This window comes from Rhinichthys klamathensis, unplaced genomic scaffold, assembly GCF_029890125.1.
Source record: "Rhinichthys klamathensis goyatoka isolate OS25496 unplaced genomic scaffold, OSU_Roscu_1.1 h1tg000132l_1, whole genome shotgun sequence".
NCBI lineage: Eukaryota > Metazoa > Chordata > Actinopteri > Cypriniformes > Leuciscidae > Rhinichthys > Rhinichthys klamathensis.
The window spans coordinates 672,415-695,155 of NW_026606667.1; the positions used below are offsets into that span (position 1 = coordinate 672,415).

The 22,741-nt window shown below is 36.5% G+C and overlaps 1 protein-coding gene and 1 long non-coding RNA gene across 3 annotated transcripts in view; both read right to left on the minus strand.

Moving 5' to 3' along the window:
- Positions 1-22,741, minus strand: part of LOC130089428 (astrotactin-2-like) — a 482,727-nt gene that overhangs the window by 268,144 nt on the left and 191,842 nt on the right. The gene's annotated exons all lie outside the window — the stretch shown is intronic.
- Positions 19,046-22,080, minus strand: LOC130089433 (uncharacterized). Of its 2 annotated transcripts, XR_008807571.1 has the most exons (5): positions 21,903-22,080; positions 21,403-21,494; positions 19,790-19,980; positions 19,527-19,620; positions 19,046-19,138 (listed from the first exon to the last, which is right to left on the minus strand). It is a non-coding gene; the product is annotated as an uncharacterized LOC130089433 (long non-coding RNA). The 2 variants fall into 2 exon arrangements; XR_008807572.1 differs by lacking the exons at positions 21,403-21,494; positions 21,903-22,080 and adding an exon at positions 21,028-21,107.

Here is a 22,741-nt window from a genome sequence, read left to right on the forward strand (position 1 = left end):
GCTTTCTAGCCTCGCTGCGGCTTTGAAAATTGGTCCAAAAAACGTTGGTGTGGATGGATGGCGGATGGATGACGGATGGATGACGAGTTTTGTGATGCAGTTGCGCAGGGACGTGCACAGGGGGGTTGCTCAGGTTGCCCGGGCAACTGCCCATATGCCCTTCTCGACTCACGTTGCCCTTCCGAGAAAAAAAAAGAAAGAAAAAAAAATCGTACAATGGATGCAGAATTCCATGTAGGCCTATAAAAAAATCGCAAAGCCTCATTCACTTCCATTCGAGCACCGAAAGTGAAAGTCAGTAGGGGAAGGGCAAACTCTGTTTACGTGGCTGCGCGTTGCACGCGACCGATCCATACTACTAATCATGCGTAGTTGCCCAGTTACCATACGTAGGCCTACCATCAGAACGATCAGAACTGACCGACGAGCAAGAAGCACAACTGAATGTACGGGAAGCCAAAAGGTTAAAAAAGGATTGTATTTTTTCCCGAAATCTAAGCGTTTTTTTTTAGAAGCGAGTTTTCCCCATCTGTCAATTCAATCCAGATTATTTCTTTTCAAATTTGAAAAAAATAAAATAAATAAATGATAATAATTTAAAAAAAACATAAACAATAATATGAGGAACTCTTTTTCTCATGTGTATTTTGGTGACATTTAACATATTACATTTTGTATAGCCTACTGTTTACAAAGTTGTATATCATAAACCTGTCATCTCTGATGTTTTGCGATCTTTATAAATAATAAGACCATAATATGAGGCATTGAGTTTGGACATAAACACGGTCAGATAAGGCAATTTGTATGGGCAAAATTCAACTGAATATATTCAGACATAATACAAAAACTATGAACAAGTGCAAGATTAATTCAATTCACAGAAATATTACTGGAGTGTGAGAACCATTTTAGTATGCTGCATGGATTTTCATGACTCAAGTCATGATTTTCTGTGTCATTATTAGTAGTAGTTAAGGTGATTGAGTGCTGTATTTCAGTTTTTACTTCTTTGTGTATATATATTTTAATAAAGACCCTGTTATTCTCAGTCCTTCATATAGCCCGTGAGGGTTTTCTTTTTTTTTGGGGGGGGTGCCCTTTTTTCAGGTCAGAGCAATTGCCCCTAAAAATTCCTGTGCACGTCCCTGCAGTTGCGGATGAAATAATAGCCGCGCATCTCTAGTGGAGAGTTCCTCCCTCAAGTGGAGGAGTTCAAGTATCTCGGGGTCTTGTTCACGAGTGAGGGAAGGGTGGAACGAGAGATCGACGGATGGATCGGTGCAGCTTCTGCAGTAATGCGGTCGATGTACCGGTCTGTCGTGGTGAAGAAGGAGCTGAGCTGCAAGGCGAAGCTCTCGATTTATCGGTCAATCTACGTTCCTACTCTCACACATGGTCATGAGCTGTGGGTCATGCCCGAAAGGACAAGATCCCGGATACAGGCGGCCGAAATGAGCTTTCTCCGCAGGGTGGCTTGGCGATCCCTTAGAGATAGGGTGAGAAGCTCAGTCACTCGGGAGGAGGTCAGAGTATGAGCTCAGACTCGGGCATCTGTTCCGGGCGCGTCCCACCGGGAGGAGACCCCGGGGAAAGCCTAGGACACGCTGGGGGGATTATGTGGCCTGGGAACGCCTCCGTATCCCCCCGGAAGAGCTGGAGGAAGGGTCTAGGGAGAGGGAAGTCTGGGCGTCTCTGCTTAGACTGCGACCCCCGTGACCCGGCCCCGGATAAGCAGAAGATTATTTGATTAATTGTCTATTTTAAGGTGACGTAGTTACACGTTACTACATGTACTTACTATATAATAACAGTAAATTGTTCATAATTACAAGTAACTAACCCTAAACCAAACCCCAACCGTATATCTTTTACTAAGTACATGTAAAATGTAACTATGTCACCTTGAAATAAAGTGTAACCAAAATATCTTTGTAAGATTCACCCAGACATGTCCAGGTCAAATGACATATGAGTTTCACATAAATTCATAACGATTTTCGCTTTCAAGGACAAACTTTTTTTTAAACTTCATTAAATTCATTTAGCCAAACTTGAGATGCATTTTCCCAGGAGGAATGAGCCCAGTGTCTCGCTTTGCATCGTCTCTCCTGCTGTCTGTAACATCTTCACGAGGCCTGTGTTTGTTCTTCCTTCTTTCTTACTAAATGCCTCCTCCTGGACCGCTGTTAGGCACTGTTCTGACTCAAATGAGCTCAGTGTAATAAAATAAAGGCACTCATTAACAATAGTCTTTTAGGTTCAGAAAGGCAAAAAGAGAGAGCGACCACACAGACAGAGAGATTAAATAGCTTTTCTCCATGAATGATTAAGAGATTAAGGCGACTGATCCCCAGGATCAAACAGTCAAAACACACATCAGAAAAGCCTGTGGGAACCTCTCCGCCAAAGACCACACAGAGGCCGTTCCAAAGAAACCCGTACGTCTTTCAAAGCATTTCAAATGGTAAGAATAGACAAAAATGGGTAGTACTTTTGGTAGTATAACCTCCTGAGATGTCAGACTCAAACCACTCAAATGAACACATTTCTATCAGCTTCCCTCTCTAATCTTTCCTCACCTTTATTACTATTGCTCAAATAGGGTTATAAAAAAGTTGAAATTGTAGCGCTTGAAACAAAAAATTGAAGATTTGATACATTGATACATGGATTTATTGAATATTATGCAGGGGAATGGATGGATGGATGGATAGATCGATAGGATAAAATTTATATTATTTTATTACATAATGAATTGACTGTCTGTCTGCTAATCCTCAGCATGTGTGCATGGCATATTCATTGTTGAGTGTGCTCTTATGTCTTTTATAAGAGAAGTCATGGGCAATTTTTGAGTATGATTCATTTTTATTGGGATCTGCACATGGTGACTGACAGCCGTAAAGCTCTGAAAGCAATTAAATGATTCCAGAGCAATATTATGATTTCTTGGCAAAGTTTCAATCATTCCTCGGCTAATAAAATACAGATCTGTGTAATAAAGTAACCATAAATCAGGGTTTTTGTCTCTTTGACAGATGGCTGTGAAAATACGAGGTGCTGAGAGACGCAACCGAGTCTGTGTTTATGTTCCATTGAATGCTTGAGTTCTGTTGTTTTCCCAGCATTCAACTGTCGATCGAATCCAGACATTGGCAGTGGGAGCGTCTGGTTCTTGGCAGGCAGTGAACCAGCGGTGCAGATGAAAATCAAAACAAACCTCTGGCTTCTATTGGAGGCTGAAAGCCTCAGTCAGGAGTCATTTGGGATTAAATAACCTCCTCTGTTTGCCTCTTAACACCTGGAGAGTTGATACTCCATTTGAGTCTACATGAACAGCAAAATAAACCATTGAACTGCATAATTTTCTCTGTGTGTACTAATACATTTTGACAACATACATTTTAAAGCTTTTTTGTACAGTTACAGTTATGGATACTGATTGGTCAGTACAGCATTGCGGTTTTGTCGAAGCAAAAATGCATTCTGCCTTTGCTCTATATATAGCAGTGCCACTGCATGTATGTATAAAGGGCACTATTATGCATGGCCCTCAGTTTAAACCAAGCGGCAACCTTCCTATCTCTCTCTTGAATCCAACACAGAAGTGACTTAAACGGCAATTCATCGACTGGCCACTAGAGACAGGCTCCAAAAAGATAGGTAATCCCATAGACCCCCATGTTAAAATGGCCAACTTTACAGCAGATAAAAACATGTTTACAGCCTGGTACAATAAGAGGTTTTGGTCTATATTGCTAAATTAGTCCTTCATGACGACTGTGAGGGAGGTGAATTTTTTTATAACTCATCAGTTTAAATTATATGAAACCTTAAAGTTCTGCATAATTAAGGGCGTGGCCACTTGAGTGACAGGTGGATTGCCGCTGATGTCACTACTAGCCGTTTGTCTGCTGTCTGTTAGCATCACGCCACCTCAGCTAATCCGCCTCGCTGCCCATTGTCTGTTATCCAGGAGTGACGCGGCCAAGATGGCGACGGTGGCTCCGCCCACTTCGGGCTTCAAAAAAGCTCTTCAGAAACACTATAGGTGACGTCATGGACACTATGCCCATATTTTTTTAGAGTCTATGGTTTAAACAAAGAGCAAAATATCCATTAAGAAACAAGCAGACATGTCCACAGCTCTTCTTCTATTATCTGCACTTTCCTATTTCTACTAATTAGTGCAGCACAATCTGCTCTGTCAAAACAGCATATTTAGTCCACAGGTGATCTACATCCAGATGTGGACAGCCTGCAGCTGCTTAAAATGACCCCTCATCTGCCTGCAGGCCTGTCGATTCCCTTCACACCCACTCTCTCTCTCTCTCTCTGGATCAAAATCTGTCACCGTCATACCATTTCATCCGAGAATGAGTCTATGAATGAGAAATGAGTCCGAATTTGGAACAGTCTCATAGTAAAAATCCAGGGTTCAGCACCATGGACCGTACATCATGTTCAGCACCATGGACAGTGCATCATATTCAGCACCATGGACAGCACATCATATTCAGCACCGTGGACAGTGCATCATATTCAGCACCATGGACAGTACATAATATTCAGCACCATGGACAGTGCACCATATTCAGCACCATGGGTAGCGGGTCGGATTCAGCACCATGGACAGTGGGTCAGATTCAGTACCATGGACCTTGCATCAGATTCAGCACCATGGACAGTGCATCAGATTCAGCACCATGGACAGTGACTCGGATTCAGCATCATGGACAGTGCATCAGATTCAGCACCATGGACAGTGACTCGGATTCAGCACCATGGGCAGTGGGTCAGATTCAGCACCATGGGCCGTGCATCGTTTTCAGCACCATGGACAGTGGATCGGATTCAGCACCATGGACAGCGTATCTCTATCTTCTGAGAAAAAAAGAAGTAGCTATTCCCCAATGTGGATAAACGATTTTGGGCTAAAACCACTTCTCAGAGAACTACTCTCAGGATATCACTGCCAAGCTACTCCCCATCATCGATGAGCCCGTTGAAACACTGCAAGGATCAATGTAGGGAACATGAATATGCCTTGGCTTTGGTAGACTACATGAGCCACTACAGTAGCCATGAGTACATGTACATGAGGCACACCTACAGTAGCCATTTTCAAGCTCTTTCTAATCAAATACACCTGATTGAACTCCTCAGCACAACAATAATTTCATCTTTGATGATTGAATAAGTGCAATTCACATTTTTTTCAGAAGGTGGCAATGCCTGATACACAATTATGAAGTGACAATTCACTCATTGTTAATGCAGGCAGAAAACAAAAGAATAGGAAATATCATCAGCGAAACTTGAAATGGCTCAGCGAGCAAGTACTGAACCCAATCAAATATTAGTGTCGCTGTCACTTGATGGTGGATCTGGTGAAGAAGCTGTCGAGCTGAAGATGTTGAGAATGATAGTTTTGAGAATATGTTTGAGATTGCGAATATGAGCCAGATGCTGAATGTACTGGGAAATGAGCTCTGACGAGGACAGTGATGATGGTATAAAACATCTAATCTAATTGAACCCTTCCAAGCTCCAAATGGTAACAAAACATGCTTCATTTTATTCTTCTTTAATTGTTAATCTAATATCAAGAGAGTTTTATACTACCACGACAGGTAGAGATCCATCCGTGTTAGATATAGATCCGGGTCGCTAAAGACCCAAATATGTAATAATGATTGGCAAAACATACACATACAATACAAAACAAGTATGTACCAAGCAATTTCTCTTGGATCAATCCCAGTATGCACAAAATATGATCTGTCAGAAGCCACTGGATTCCGCTAATTGCTGGAACTATATTACAATTGCTAATTTTATCTCCCATGATACTTTAGCAAGAAAGTGTAATATTCAGAATAGATTGAGACGACTTGCAATAAAAGCAGCCACCTCAGGCCAGGGCCAGTGAAGTCATCATAAGTGGACTACAAATAAAGCTGACAGATTTTATGCTCCAGAATCATGGGTGCACATCGCGGAGCGCTCCGGGTCCCAGAGATGTTTACGGCTCCATTGGCTCCTACACCACTCATCAGGTTTATGCGTGTCCTCAAACTTTGATTAACGGCTCGTTTAGGAGAGCAGGCATATTAATGCACCGGGCTGTTCTTTTCTTATTTTCTACAAATGGATGAAACATCAAATGCACTCTGCAAAATGCACTGACAAATATATGACTGACACTCAACAGTAATTGCCTGTGCACTCATTCAATCCGCCGAGCTGCATTTGAATAATAATTGTAAGTCTGATTGCTTAGAAAATAATCTCTCCTCTAAAAGCTGCAATATTTGAGGTGTCACTCGAGTCTGCAACAAGAACACTGCTGTGCACAAATTTTGATATCTTTTTGTGTGTGCTTGTAATCCTTATACTTGCCCTATAGTAATATTAATGCTTGAGTTTGCAAACACCATTAATAAACGTGTTAAAGTATTTTACAGTTTCTTTTTTTTTTCTTCTAGGTAAGTTAATTTTTGGTTTATTTAGATGTCTTTTAAACAGGTTGTGTTTTCTCCAGCGGGATGCGGTGACGCTCGTCGTGGCCCATGAGGACCAGAGTGACTCTCTCATTATAAACCTGCTGAGCCACTCAGAGTCATTGCTCTTGGCTATTTGTGCATACATATGCACTCTGTGCAGTGTGGGTGTGTGTTTGTGTGTGTGCAAACAAACACATGCAAACAAACACACATACAGTAGACACATTTGCATACAATGACAGTCCTTTGTGCTTTCACTGAAATAAAAATAAAAATAAATGGGAACACTTTACAATAAGGGCCTTTTTGTTAACACTAGTTACATGAACTAAAATGAGAAATAATTCTAAAGCATTTATTAAGCTTATAATGTTCATTTCAACATTTACTAATACTAGTGTTGGGGAAAGTAATTTTTAAAAGTAATGTGTTACAATATTGCATTACTCCCTAATAATTGTGCTACTTCCCTAGTAAAAACAAATATTTTGAGCTAAGTATACTAGAAATACATTTACATATTTATGTACATCATAAAAAATACCCTGCACTTGTGTTGTTGGTATACTAAACTGATTGATTTAAAACAACTAATTCTGTACTTAAGCTTTAATATCACTATTAGTAAGGATAGTATGATCATTTCAGTCTTTAAATGTAAGATATTTAAAGTGAACCAAAAATATTCTTGCAATAGTTTTACTTTAGCATCAATCAAATATCTTTAGTTGAACTTCAGCACTATTTCTGGATAACTAAAGTTCATTAATATTAAGAAATGTGCATTATGCAATAAATAAGTGCTTCAAATAAAGTTTAATTATAATTTTATATCAGCTTAAGTGATACGTCAATAAATAAACTTATTTTAAATAGATTTTAGTATATATATATATTTTTTTTTTTCTTTACTGGAGTTTCTTTTTATGGAATGCGTTATGTTACTTTTTGCGTAATTGTTGTAATTGTCAAGTGTAAATAGTTATTATGTTTTTGATGTGTTTTAGCAACCTGACAGACACAATTAAATTGTTACACTGCGAGTTTATGGTTTTACACATTAACTTATGCACGGCCTCTGTGGATAATGTAAAATGGCTTATACAAATTTTAGGATTTTGAAAAAACTGTAAAATGATATAATTACATTTAAAATTTCTATACACAGAGGAAGACAAATAAATGAGTGCTTGACAGCACAGAGCCACAATTTGAACCCAATTCTTTGTTATGTGACTCTTTATGTGACAGACATTTGTCATGTTTGAAGCTCGAGATGATCATCTCAAACATGCTGGAGAACATTACTATGAGGTTTTTTCCATGTAGCTCCAATGCTGCTGTCAATAACTTTCCAATAAACTTCAAAACACATGCATTTTCACTAGATGTCACAGACTTTTGAACCCGAGAACGTACTGTAAATAGAAACATGTTTTTTAAAAGTGTGACTGAGGTTTTGCAGTAACTCTATCTCACTCTCCTCCTTCAGGGCTAAAAACAAAACCCTCAACAGCTGTGAATCATCCGAGAGCTCGCGATCATGCAGACACAACCTGTCTGGCGCTCTGAGCTGTAATCACACTATTGTCATAAAAACCAAAAAGATTGAAATGTGCCTGAGAAACCTGCCTTTCTCTATCACACATCATCATCACCTCTCCTCTCACGGTCTCCAAAACTCACATACGCTCCACACTTTCATGTTTAAGCTTCAAACAACTCAAATGAACAGAAGTAGAGCAAGGAGAGATCTCATGTAAGCGGGCCTGAGAGAGACGTCTGAACAGATCAAACCAGACGCTGTAACAGAGGAGAGAGAAAGACTGAGATGTTTCTAGCAGAGGTATATGCAGATGAGCAGAGCCCCAGTCAATGAGTGGCAATTAAAAGAAAAGCATCAAAGCAAAGCACAAGAGGGAAAAACTACACTGTAAATAAATGATCGTGATTTTAACGGTAAAATACCGAAAAAAAATGCGACAGTGCAAAACTGGTAATTGGTTCACAGAAAGTTTCCTTACTATATATACGGTAAATAACTGTAATAGATCTTACGGTACATTTAATGTAATTTTACTGTAAAATACCGTTAAATTTACAGTTTTTGAAAGTGAAAAAGAGCAACTCATGGTATAATTTACAGTGAAAACCCGTAAATTGACATTCCAACAATTCCCTGCGTGACACTTCACATTTGATTTATTTTTGTTGAAATAACTATGTATCTTCTTAGTTTTCTTAGTTATTTTCTAATCAGTTATGTACATTAGGGTTTTGTTACATTTAAGGTTGTTAAATTAATGTTTATTGCATTTTTAAAAAATCATGTGTGTTGCCAATCTACACTGTGCAGCTTCTATATAATAGTATTAATTTTCTTGTGGAAGACTGCTTGTGATGATCTTTGATTGATCATGTGACTCTCATCACTGCTGTGATTATTGTTAGTTGTCAGTGTATTACAATGGTACAAAACAGATATTAATACTTCAATAGGTTGGTAAATTAACATTATATCAGATAATGAAATACGGTTTATTACTGTAAATTTTAAGTTAAGTCTGTAAAACCAGTAACATTGATACCGTATTTTTGACGGTAAAGTTCTGGTAACCACAGCTGCCAGTTTTTTTCCGTAAAAACAACGGGATTTTTTTTACAGTGTACAACCAATTTACACTACACAACCAAAGCCGACTACACAGCTGAATATTACTCTTTCTTTTAATAATGATGTTTCATGATGAGCCAAGAATCACTATACCCATGCATATTAACTCCTTCCCCGCCAGCGTTTTTGAATAAAGGGGAAAGTCCCGAAGTCATAATCAGTGTCCCGCATTTTAATTTTGTCTGCATCATTTTATTTCATCGTCCTTTAAATTACAATTCTACAATAAAAAATGTTAATAATAAAACACTGAACATGCGCAGTGCAGCCGTTGTTATTGGTTCTACAGACACATAATGAACGAGAAGGCCCTACTCGAAGCTGCCAGATCAGACAAAAAATATAAATTCAAGATGCACTGAATCCGGTAAGAACGCATTTAATCTTTCTAGTCTTTCCTAATGGAATTTATGTGCTTATTTTAGCGATTGGATTATTATTTTCACTTAATTGTTAAGATTGAATAGACCCGTGCTGTTAAAATGAGCTTTATATTATTAGTGACGTTCACAGCGCTGGTCAGCGCCGCTGCGCCGCCATTAACATTTTTATAAAGCCTATTAAGCAATATTTATATTTTTATGAATATCAATATGAACATACTATATATCAAAAGAAAGAACAGACTCTCTGCTTTAAACGTTTTATTCAGCTTCATGCACTCTCTTTTATCAACACTTAAATGTGGGTAAGTTTCATGAAAAAAAAGCATGAAGCCCGTTTTTGTCAAAGACTACATCCAGATCGGATTCAGAACGATGATCAAAACAGTAACAGAGCGAAATGTGCAAAAAGCAACGTCTAAAAATCTACAAGTTACATTTGAGAGCGTGAGTATAAACACAACAAGGCTGTGAAAATGTAAAGGAATAAGTATAACCACACAATGCCTATAAAGCAGCAGCATCCTTCAAGATGAGATATCATGCAGTCATGTGTTCACATACAGTCACTTATTAAATGTATTCATAAACCTAGTGCTTTGTCAACAACATAGATCTGTTCAATTCATATTTGATTGTGGGCCTGTTTTTCACAGAATCTATTTACCGGCAGCAGAAAAAAAATATGCCTGTATGAAATATATATTTCATTTGTCCCTTTCCAGTGGCACTGAATCGCACAGCCTTTCATCTGAAGATATAAGCTCAGATGTAAACTCCAGTGAGCATCCGTGCGGTGTCTATATTTATTTATTTATATACAGTATCCTTCCACAGGACCGTTCACACAAGAAGTTTATTCAAATAGTATACTTGTTTTAAACTAAATATAACTATACTTTGCTTACTTTCTTTTGTACTTAAAGATAAATATACTTACAGCGAGTATCCTTACTGACGAGTATAACATATATTTGCCTTGCACTTAATATTTTTATTTAGATATACTTAAGAAAAGTAAACTTAAGTATTCTAGGTATACTTGGCTTGTAGTCTTATTTACTCTTTTGATATTGCAGCATATATCTTACATTCAATCTTATAAACGTACATGTTTAAGTTTATAGTAACAAGTAAAATAGCTAAAGGAACCAGTCTCTTTATAAATCATTGGCATACATCTAATTATATGTATTGTACATAGAAGTTAACATCAAGTAATACAGTTAACCCTTTATGACCTGCCATAGAACAATTCCACCAGAGTATATCTTTGTATTTTTACATGCTGTGCTGTCATTCTTTTGAGCATTTTCATATGCCATACATCAAAATAATCCTTAGTCTCCCAATTTGAAGGCTATGTTTGTAAAAAATCAATAGTAACTAGATAAATATCTCAAAAGTGCAATAAACAAAAAGAAAAACAATTTTAATTATTTATTTTTTACATATTTTATTCAATACAAAAAATGGATAAATGTCAACCTCAAACTTGTCAATGTGAAAAACGTGCATAAATCAATTTAAAACTATACAGAATTGATTTGAACTGTTTACATAAATTAGTTTTTAAGATACACTCATTCAAAAAAAGGGAGGGGAAATGCCATGTAAAATATTCAATTACATTTGTGGTCAAACAGATAACATTTTGCTTTTGAATATTGATTGAACATTGAATTGGTTAAAATATAAAATAAATAGATGAGCAGACGTATAGTTCATCATCATCGGACGCAATTAGAATTTCCAAAACCTCCGCGTCCGTGTACTTTCGTTTAGACATAACGTTGCGTGCGTGCGCGCACGCGTGTGTGTGTGTGTGTGTGTGTGTGTGAATGTGCTTGTATTTGTGAGTGTCTAAAGGAGAAAGAAATGATAAAATAAAGCAATGGTAAAAAGACAATAACGATAAGAAGGAACATATAGCAAATGGGAGTCAAACGGGAGTCAAACGTGTGATTTTTTTCCCCCCAAACCACTTTAGCGGATATCCCGCCCTGCAGCCGATTTCATTGGTTTAGGGATCAGTGCTTGGTGTAGGCAATCTGTACAGTGATTGACATGAGCAATGAAAACTTTAGAATCGGCTGCAGGGCGGGATTTCCGCTGAAGTGGTTTGGGAAAAAAAAAATCACGCGAGTCAAACGCATGGTCAAATGACGCAGCTTGTGACGTCACAACATGCGACACACCCGGGGGTCATAGTGCACAGAACGTGATACGTCAATGAGCCATCGGAAGACGTAACTATCAATCGCAGATCTACAGAACGTGTGCAAAGACGTGCAATGCATTTTTGTGGGGTTTTTTTGTAAACGCATATTACGCAGTTTGTACAGACTGATTAGAGGGTGAAAACAACGCAACATGGGCATGTTGGAGGCTTGATCTGAACATGTTACATCTCTGGTTTTGTATGCAAAAAGAATGATTGAGCTAGCAATTTGGTTTCAGTTTCTATAGGCTTTTAAACAGACACACGCAAACGGGAGCGCCGGCGCTCCCGTCGGTCTTAAAGGGTTAAAGTAAAAAAAAAAAAAAATTAGTAACCTAGTAAACTTAAAGTGCAAAGATAGATAATCAACTATCAGTATGAGGTAAAGTTCATTTGAAAACTTACAAGTTTACTTGCAGGATAAACAAACATTCATAGTTTACAGTGAGTTTACTTCAAAGTGTAATTTTATAAATTAGTAAGCTAGAAGTAAATAGGAAGTTAACAGTTCACCTGTACATAATAATTGAACTGTGTACTATAATTGGAAAATGTACTTGAACATTACATGAGTTTCCTTAAAATAAAGGTTCCACTTTATTTCGATAGTCCACTTTAGACAATCTACTAACTAACATCAAAATAAAGTGTTATCAGATATTAAGCACTGAGAGTTAGTTGACATGTCGTTGCAAATCTACTTATAGTTAGTAGAATGTCTAAAGTGGACTATCGAAATAAAGTGTTACCAAAGTAAACTTGACTTAGGCTATACTTCTTTTTTGCAAGGGAAGACACATTCTTCTGTGCCGAACGCTTATCAATGCTGTCTTCGGAGGATGCATGTGAGCTAGGAAAGATATCAAGGCACGTCCAAAATCAATGTCATCTTCACTTGCTTTCTCCTGATTTTTGAAAAATTAAACTTCTTAAAGCATCTTAAAGCCGAGGCACAGCCACATACATCCGTCTCACACAGTTATGAAAGCCGGTGTCCTTCTTCCTCCAACCCCAATCAAACATACCTGAACAATCAAGTCAAGATCTTCAGGATTACTTCCTAATTGCCAGCAGTGTGTTTGATTAGGGCTGGATGTGAGTTACTCGAGGACAGTGCAGCGTACACAAGCTTGCAGTGGTGAAAAACGAAAAAAAATACAGAAATGGAAGGCAATTGTAATGTTTAGGCATTGGCAAAGGAGAAACTATTGTAACTAACAAGTGAACAGCAGCACGGACACATGAAGTGAGCAATGCAACACATCTGGACACACAGATCTTCAAAATAAGAGTCCAAGACAATACAGGCAGAGATCGGGACAGCAATAATGCTTCATCAACACCCGCTTAAATCTGCGTCAAAACAAAGATGGACTCTCCTTAAAGGGATAATTCACTTATAAATGAAAATTATGTCATCTCAACGTCATGTTGTTTCAAACCTGTATAAGTTTCTTTGTTCTGTTGAACTGAAAATTAGATGTTTTGAAGAATGTTGGTAACCAGACAGTTGATGGAAGCCTTTGACTTAAGTTCATTTATTTCAGTAATTCAACTTAAAAGGTTGAACTAATATGTTATATAGACTTATTACATGCAAAGTGAGATATTTAAAGCCTTTATTTGTAGTAATTTTGATGATTATGGCTTACAGCTTATGAAAACCCCAAAGTCAAAATTAGAATATTGTGAAAAGGTTTTCATAAGTTGAAAGACATAATCATTAAAAGTATAACAAATAAAGGCTTGGAATATCTCACTTTGCATGCAATTAGTCTATACAATATATTAGTTTCACCTTTTAAGTTGAATTACTGAAATAAATACATTTTTGCTCGATATTCAAATTTTTCGAGTTTCACCTGTATAAGTAATGTTGCACCTACATGTCTACTAGCTCTCATTGGAGTACTAGTAGAGTACTAGTAGAGTATTAGTAGAGTATTAGTAGAGTATTAGTAGAGTATTAGTAGAGTATTAGTAGAGTATTAGTAAAGTATTAGTAGAGTATTAGTGGAGTATTAGTAGAGTATTAGTAGAGTATTAGTAGAGTATTAGTAGAGTATTAGTAGAGTATTAGTAGAGTATTAGTAGAGTATTAGTAAAGTATTAGTAGAGTATTAGTAGAGTATTAGTAGAGTATTAGTAGAGTATTAGTAGAGTATTAGTAGAGTATTAGTAGAGTATTAGTAAAGTATTAGTAGAGTATTAGTAGAGTATTAGTAGAGTATTAGTAGAGTATTAGTAGAGTATTAGTAGAGTATTAGTCAAGTATTAGTAGAGTATTAGTAGAGTATTAGTAGAGTATTAGTAAAGTATTAGTAGAGTATTAGTAGAGTATTAGTAGAGTATTAGTAGAGTATTAGTAGAGTATTAGTAGAGCATTAGTAGAGTATTAGTAAAGTATTAGTAGAGTATTAGTAGAGTATTAGTAGAGTATTAGTAGAGTATTAGTAAAGTATTAGTAGAGTATTAGTGGAGTATTAGTAGAGTATTAGTAGAGTATTAGTGGAGTATTAGTAGACTGGTAGGGTCTGTTGAAGGACCAACACAATAAAGAGTTTGCAGATATTAAGCAGACAGTCTCGAATGAGAGTTAGTTGACATGTAGATGCAAAGATACTTACAGGTAAAAATCGAAAAATTTAAATATCGTGCAAAAGTTCATTTATTTCAGTAATTCAACTTAAAAGGTGAAACTAATATATTATATAGACTCATTACATGCAAAGTGAGATATTTCAAGCCTTTATTTGTTATAAGTTACAGCTTTTTCAAACTTTTCACAATATTCTAATTTTAAATTTGGGGTTTTCATAAGCTGTAAGCCATAATCATCAAAATTATAACAAATAAAGGCTTGAAATATCTCACTTTGCATGTAATGAGTCTATATAATATATTAGTTTCACCTTTTAAGTTGAATCACTGAAATAAATAAACTTTTGCACGATATTCAAATTTTTCGAGTTTCCCCTAACAAAATGTTCTAAAGGGACCATCAAAATAAAGTGTTACCTATTTTTCCCCCACTATGGAAGTTTGATTACCAACATTCTTTAAAACATCTTCTTTTATGTTCAACAGAATAAAGAAACGCATACAGGTTTGGAACAACACGAGGGCGAGTAAATGATGACAGATTTGTTTTATTTTCAAGTGAACTATCCCTTTAAAGACTGATTTCCACATGGAAAAAAGAGCACGACTTACTGAAATGAAATAGAAACATGTATCCAAGTTAGATTAACCTAGTATTCCATCAAATGTTGAGGAGACCAACTATCCAAACATCCAAATAACATCCAAGTGTCGCATGACTCCTTTCTTCAGCCGTGACAGAGGCTGTGAATAATTAGTGTCAGGAGTATGAGTGCTCGTGTCAGACCTCTCGGCTTGGACACAGATGGTGTTCTCCCCTGCAGACACACGGGTCACGTTAGCATAGCTAATCACTGTCAGAGACACTTCATATCTGCGCCTGCCAACACACACTTACCACACTGACACCAGCCGAGAACTCTCTCGCTGTCTTGTCATGTTTGGGGAAATTATTCTGACTGAATGGCGTTAAAGATGGTAATTGGTTGACTCTGAGGGCACACAAATAGAAACCTCACGCCGAGCTTAATCAAGCTTATTGAACTCGTACAAGAGTCTCCTTCCGACATTTTAAGGTATAGTCCATGCAAGACGATGATTCAGAAATCCTTTTCTCACCCTCACGTCACTCCAAAACTAAGCACCTTAAATCGTGTGTGTGTTACTAAAATAGCTTTGTGTGTGGAAATGTTCATTTGAAGTAATTAAAAATGTTCCCATTGCATGTGGCTCTCTAAAACATGCACACCTTTATGAAAAAGAAGTGCACTTAATCATTCTTAATATTCTTAAAGTATGTATATATAAATAAATCTGTGCTTGCAGATAAAATAATATGAAATAAAAGGCTATGGGGTCCTTCATTTCAGAGTCACACTCAGGACCTTCGGGTCCAAATGGGCCGGAAGGGTGGGATTAATATTTATTTAAAAAAAAATCATCTTTTTTTTTTTTTTACTTGTTTTTTATAATATTTTTTCTTTTCTTTTTTGGTGTTTTGAGATAATTTCAAAAATAAAAATGATTTATAATTAATATTAATGCAATAATTATGACCCATTTTTTTCCCCATTGAATATAATAGAATTTTTTTTTTTTTTTAAGCTGTATTTCATTTTAGAGTCAAGCCTAGGCCTCATGAAAGCATTTTTTTTAATGAGATGGATGCCATCTGGTGGACAAACTGAGCATTTTAAAAATTCAAAACCCATATGTAATCTGAATTTATTAGTGTGTATGTGTATAAAAGTGTGTTTGTGTGTGGATGTGTCTGTTTTGCACTCTTGATGTTTTATAGATTCACCCCTTCACTGTTGTGTGCTTTTTTTCTGGATCGTGGCTGATTTGTAGATTGTACGCACAAAAAAACTGTGTATTTTCACATTTTTGCCAATTTCCCATTCATTTCCTATGCGGGTCCATTTGGACCCGAAGGTCCTGAGTGTGACTATTTTTTTTACAACCACTTAGACTATTCAAATCCTGTCCCCAATTTTTTTGGGTGTTCATATACCAAGTACCAACAAAGTCACCAAATTTCGGACCATTCCGATAAAGCTATGATTTAAAAAAAAAAAAAAAAAATTGTTTAAATGCTTCGGGTCCATTTGGGCCGAAGGACCCCAGAGGGTTAAGTGTACTTAAAGGGAGTTAAAAGTCAAATTAAAAGTGTATTTTGTAATAATGTCAAATTAAATGTTTAGTACATTTTAAATCATTGTGTTTTAATAATATTTTGTCATGCTTAAAAGTACACTTATTTTGATGTATTGTCTACAATGTGACAAACTAGCTTTACAAGTGTACACAAGATTAAAAAGAAATTAAATGGAAGTATATTTCAATTTACCATAAATGCTTATCAGCACATTCTGCAGAACACTTTAAACATATTTCAAAGATAATAGATGGAATTATGAAATTACATATAAAGATGTACTTACTTAAGTGGGTAAAAAAGCACTGTAAAGTTCAGATAATTGCATTACTATAAAAAATTATTTAATTACAATTGACATGGAATTAACATGCAGTTAGTCACTTGCACTTTCAGAATATGTCAGCACATGCTTCATATGACCAACTTTAATTGCAATCTGATGCTCTTTTATCAGTTTTTTTGGAACAAAATGAGCGTGAGAACGTTGAAATATTCCTTTAAACCATTTGCACAAGCCTCAAGAACTTCTAAACCAATCCAGTGTTCCAGGCTGGCATCTCTGACCATAAAACTGGCATAAGCAGCTCCCCTCCCTCAACCTTTCTGAGTCTTAATCTACTTAAGAGACCAACCCCGCGTGTAAATCCATGCAAATGTGCACTGGGAATTGTGTGGAAAGCAAAATCACCATCCATGAGATAAAAACTGAATTTCTCGACACAAAATGCAGCGTCAGGCACAGAGGTATTACTGTATCACACTGACCGTAATATTTGACTGTGCATTTGATTCATTTGGTTCCTTTTTATTTCCGGAGAGGGCTAATCTACTCCTAGCGCCACGATGGATTCTCACGTCCTCTCGGTTTAATTGAGTTCCAGCTCTGCGCCAGAGTTTAGCCCATTAGCTTGTTTGTTACCCTCAGTGGATGCAGAGCAAAAAAAAAAAGAGAAGAGTTTTGTGCTAAAGGCAATATTTTTTCGTGGGCAATAATTAAAGGTCCTGGAAAGATTTGATTTCAAAGAGCCCAAGAAAGTGAGCCGGTGCGATGAGGAGTTACAAAATCAAGGCTAATACGGATTCTTTTCACGCTTCTCCCCGTTAGCGCTCCGACCCGACAGACTCCGCATTCGCTCGGGTTTAATTTCAGGGTGAACACCGGCGCTGGGAAATTGTGGCTGAGCACTGAGGCTAATGGGATGGGATGTTTTTAAGCTCTGACCTGATTGGGCGTCAGTGGCGTGTTGTGAATTTATGAAATGATGAGGCAAAGTCTCTTCCGTGTTTTTTTTTTTTTTTTAGTTCAATGCATATTTATGTTTTAATTTGATGTTTACACAGTGTTAATGGAACTGAGCATACTTAACGGAAATGGAAAATTGTGAAATGACAAGTGGGACACTTTTGGACATTATGGTCATAATCACTTAATTACGCAATTATATATACGGATGTATTTAAGTCCTACTTAAGTGGGTCAAAAACACTCTACAGCTCATTTGATTGCATGTAAACTAATACATTTTCCTTAAATTTTTTATTTAAAGTGTCCAAAAATATTATATTCATACACTCTAAAAAATGCTGGGTTCCCTTACAGAAAAACCACATGAGTTTCACATGTGCAAAAACACATGTGATCCCATGTGACAACGTGGACATGTGATTTTGCACATGTGAAATTTAACATGTGAAATATGTGGAACACATGTGCTTTGCACATGTTAAAGGTAATTTGCACATGGGAAACGTGTGGTTTTGGAACATTTTCATGTGAAACCCATGTATATTCCCATGTGAAACCCATGGGATTGCATGTGAAACCCATGTGATTACATGTGAAACCCATGGGATTGCATGTGAAACCCATGTGATTACATGTGAAACCCATGGGATGTGAAACCCATGTGAAACCCATGTGATTACATGTGAAACCCATGTGATTACATGTGAAACCCATGGGATTGCATGTGAAACCCATGTGATTACATGTGAAACCCATGGGATTGCATGTGAAACCCATGTGATTGCATGTGAAACCCATGTGATTACATGTGAAACCCATGGGATTGCATGTGAAACCCAAAATTCCCATGTGAAATCCATGAGCTTACATGTGAAACGTAAAATTCCCATGTGAAACATTTAATCACATGTGAAACCCATGAGATATCATGTGAAATGTAAAATATCTCATGTGAAACCCATAGAATGACATTTGAAACCCATCAACAATCCATGTTAAAGCTACACACCATGTAAACCTGTAACTTCATGTGAAATCCATGTAAAAATCATTAAGCAATATACCACAGAAAACGGTAGGCCTACCATGTTCTTGTGTAGGCTCTATAGCCTAATGTTTCCCAACATTAAAACAAATAATTCAAAAAAAATTTTTTTTCACTTTTTATTTCATTTCAAAATATGCAATACAAATTGAATGTTTAAAACAAACAAAGCAAAACCAAATTAAAATTATACATAAAAAGCCGCAAAAAACGCAGGTATACGCGCATGTGTGTGTGTGTGGTGTGCGTTTGTGAAAGTGTGTTGTCTCAGTCCTTTGTGTCTCCTGCAGCAGGCATCCTGTTTTGGGATAGAAAAAGATCAAAGATTAGGGCAGTGCAAACCATAGACTGTAAAAAAAAATATGGACGTAGTGTCCGTGACGTCACCCCGTAGGTTTCTGAAAAGCATTTTTATGGGGCTTAATAATTAATTATTATTCATTTGTAATGTTATTATGTCATTAAACGTTTTACGTAAATATGCTATGGAAATACATCTTGCTTAAACAACTGTATAAGACGAGTGGTGCGTCTCATTTATAAAAAAAACTATTGACAGTTTGTGATTAGATCACAATGTAGACTGAGGAATAAACTGAGTCATCAGTCCTCGCGCATGTCGGTTTCGCAAATGTGAACAGACCACATGGGGATCACACTTGGATGTTGGATCGTCTGAATATTACCTTTCTGCTCGTCTCCTCAGATCTTTTAACTTTTGTGCCATGCAGACCTTGATCTCAGTGCCTCCGATGCCTGGGTGCCTCTTTTTGACATGGTCTGTAAGAAATGAGATTGATTACATTAAAATTTGAAAACAAGTTTGACATGAAGTGACATAACTGTCAGATTCAAACTGTGCTTTCCGCGCTATGGCTGGCGCTGACGGACGCGCTCAGCGCTTGTCATATATAATAACTATTGATAAAAGATATTCAGACATGCTTACCAATTATTAGCTGCACCTTTTGTAGGTCAAGGCTCTTTTTTCACCAACAACCCCTTTTTTTCCGTTCATGCTGCCATCTCTTCGAAAGAGAAGATGGAGTCCATAAGAGTTCTGGTTAACTTTTTGTAACCCTTACATCTTTGAGCATGATCCAAAGCAACTGGGTTCATTAAGTCAGTCACAGACTTGTTCTGCAAAGCAAAAAATAAAATAAAAAATAGAACATTTTCGTCAGGACAGAAACCGTGATCTTTTCAACGTTATTGCATATTAGGTGAGGTTTTCACTTTGGAGCTGTGAGTGTAAATTTTAGCATACAAGTATTTATTGTTCATGCTCGAGTCTTGATACTCTTTTACCTTCATATTCCAGAGTTTAGGGGTAAAATGCGAGAAATCTCCTTTAGTGGACTTGGATATGCTGGGCACTACTCACTGATCTATATAAATGACTTGATTGCTCATGACGTCATGTAAATTGAAGTCACCATATTCTATTGAATTAATAGGAAATCATCTGACTTTAATGAGTAAACATGACCTAACGAGTCAGTGTTTTTTATATTTGAATTCTATACATTCTTACCATGTAAACATCCAAAACATTTCTGATTATTATCAATGTTGAAAACAGTTGTGCTGATTAATGTGTTTGTGTAAACCATTGTAACAGTTTAAACCATTTTTTCCCCTCCAGGATTCATTGTTAAATAGACCACAAACATATGAAGGGTAGTTTACACTAATGTTCAAACATTTGGGGTCAATGATAGATTTAAAAATGAACAGAAAAAAAAGAAGAAATTCATATTTTTACTCAGCAAGGATGCATTAAATTGATCAAAAGAGAGAGTAAGGATTTCTGTTTCAAATAAATGCTGTTATTTTAACCTTTCTATTCATCAAATAATCCTGAAAAACACAAAAATATGAAGCAGCACAACTGTTTTCAACACTGATAATAATCATAAATGTTTTTTTGAGCATCAAATCGTCATATTAGAATAATTTATGAAGGATGATGTGAAGCTGTGATGCTGAAAATTCAGCTTTGATCATAGGAAGTAATTGCATTTTACAATATATTCACATAGAAAACAGTTTTTATTTATTTATATTATTTCACAATATTATTGTTTTTAATGTTTTTTGGTGAACATAAGAGAAAGAGACATAAACATTTGTACCAAGACAATTAGTGTATGTTTGACATTAGTGTATGTTTGGCGTTTTACTTACTAATCATATGGTTCATCAATAGTGCTTTAGAGATGAAGATCAGCTCCACTCCGCTCCGTTGAAGGGCATCAGCACTGAAGGATCTAAGAACACAACAAGCCATTTGTCACTGAGCCAACAATGCAATGCCAGGTTTATTGAAAGGAAAGAAGCTACAGCAGAGGTGAAATGCAGAAAAGAGAAAGAATTTAAAGAATATACAGAATATAATTTCTTAACTAGGATAACAGAATTTGTTTTTGGGTTTACTTATTCATTTAATTTTGCTCATACGGTGTAACTTCGTTTGGATGTCAAAACCTTCTTAAAATAAACAATTTAAAAAAACAAATTGAGAAATAAAATGAGGTTATTTAATGAGCTTCCTCGGCTCACCTGTGTCCTAACGTTACTTCTCCGGCAGCAGCTTTCTCCAGAAATGTTGAAGTCGTGGAGCTTTCTCTCTGTTATGGGTTATTTTGTTACTACTGAAATCACAGAACATTTTTTAATCAAAATGTGTTTAACGTTACCATTGAGCTAACGTTAGTTTCAGCCAATTTTCTTGCTCCTGAAAGTAACATCACCGATACGTTATGTTTACGTTTGTGTTAAATAAATTAGCTCACTTCCAAGTAAAACCTTTACAAAACCTCTCATCTACACATAAGAGGTGATTAAAAGCCCAAACTTTAATAAATAAAAGTTCAACCGAGTTAACATTACGTTAGCCTAGCTAGCTGCTACCTCTTCAGAAAACGGTTGAGATCCTAACGGACTTTTTCCGAAGACACTACACCATGTAAATTTTTAACAGAATCGTGTCAATTACAAGTAAGAGAAATGTCAAAAACAGTTGTGAGTATTATTCGTGTGATTTTAGAGACTAATCTCACCTGGAAAAAGCCGTGAAAAGTTTAAACAACATCGAGAGAGGGAGTTTTGTTGCTTACCAGTAGCAGTGGTCCCGCGCCGTTTCCATGGCAACTCTGCGCGCCGGCCGCTCCAGTGTTTGAAATACTCGAAAGTTCACGCGCACGGCATTGATTAAACCACGTCAAAATCATGCAGCACTTAAAATGAAAAGTTTAATATCCACTTTATTTTATTTGAAAACGTGCTTGCAGTAGCCTATTGATTATATCAAATATAATATACTGTTGATTATGTAAAATATATTTACAATATAGCTTTAGAAATGGTAAACAGTGTTGAAATAAAAGTATTGCAAAAACTCATTAAAAACTATACGTGTATATAAGTGTTAGTATATACACATGCATTATAAGCTTTATGTTCTATGCATTTTGTGTGAAAAAGGCTATTGAAGCTAAAAATGTACAGTATTTGTGACGTGGTAACATAATTCACATGTTAAAACCTATTACAACGTGCAAATATATTTCACATGAGCTCCACATTATTACCTATAACATGTTTTCCACATGTGCCACGTGTTCCATTAAGTTCACATGTGGTGACATGTTGTTCACATGTGGTCGAACATTACTGCATGTGGTGACATGTTGTTCACATGTGGTCGAACATTACTGCATGTGGTGACATGTTGTTCACATGTGGTGAAACATTGTTCACATGTGATGACATGTTGTTCATATGTGGTCACATGTGGGCATATGTGGTCACATGTGGTCACATGTGGGCACATGTGGAAAACATGTGATAACATGTGAAATTCATGTGTTTTTTCTGTAAGGGTTGTTTCAACCCAAAT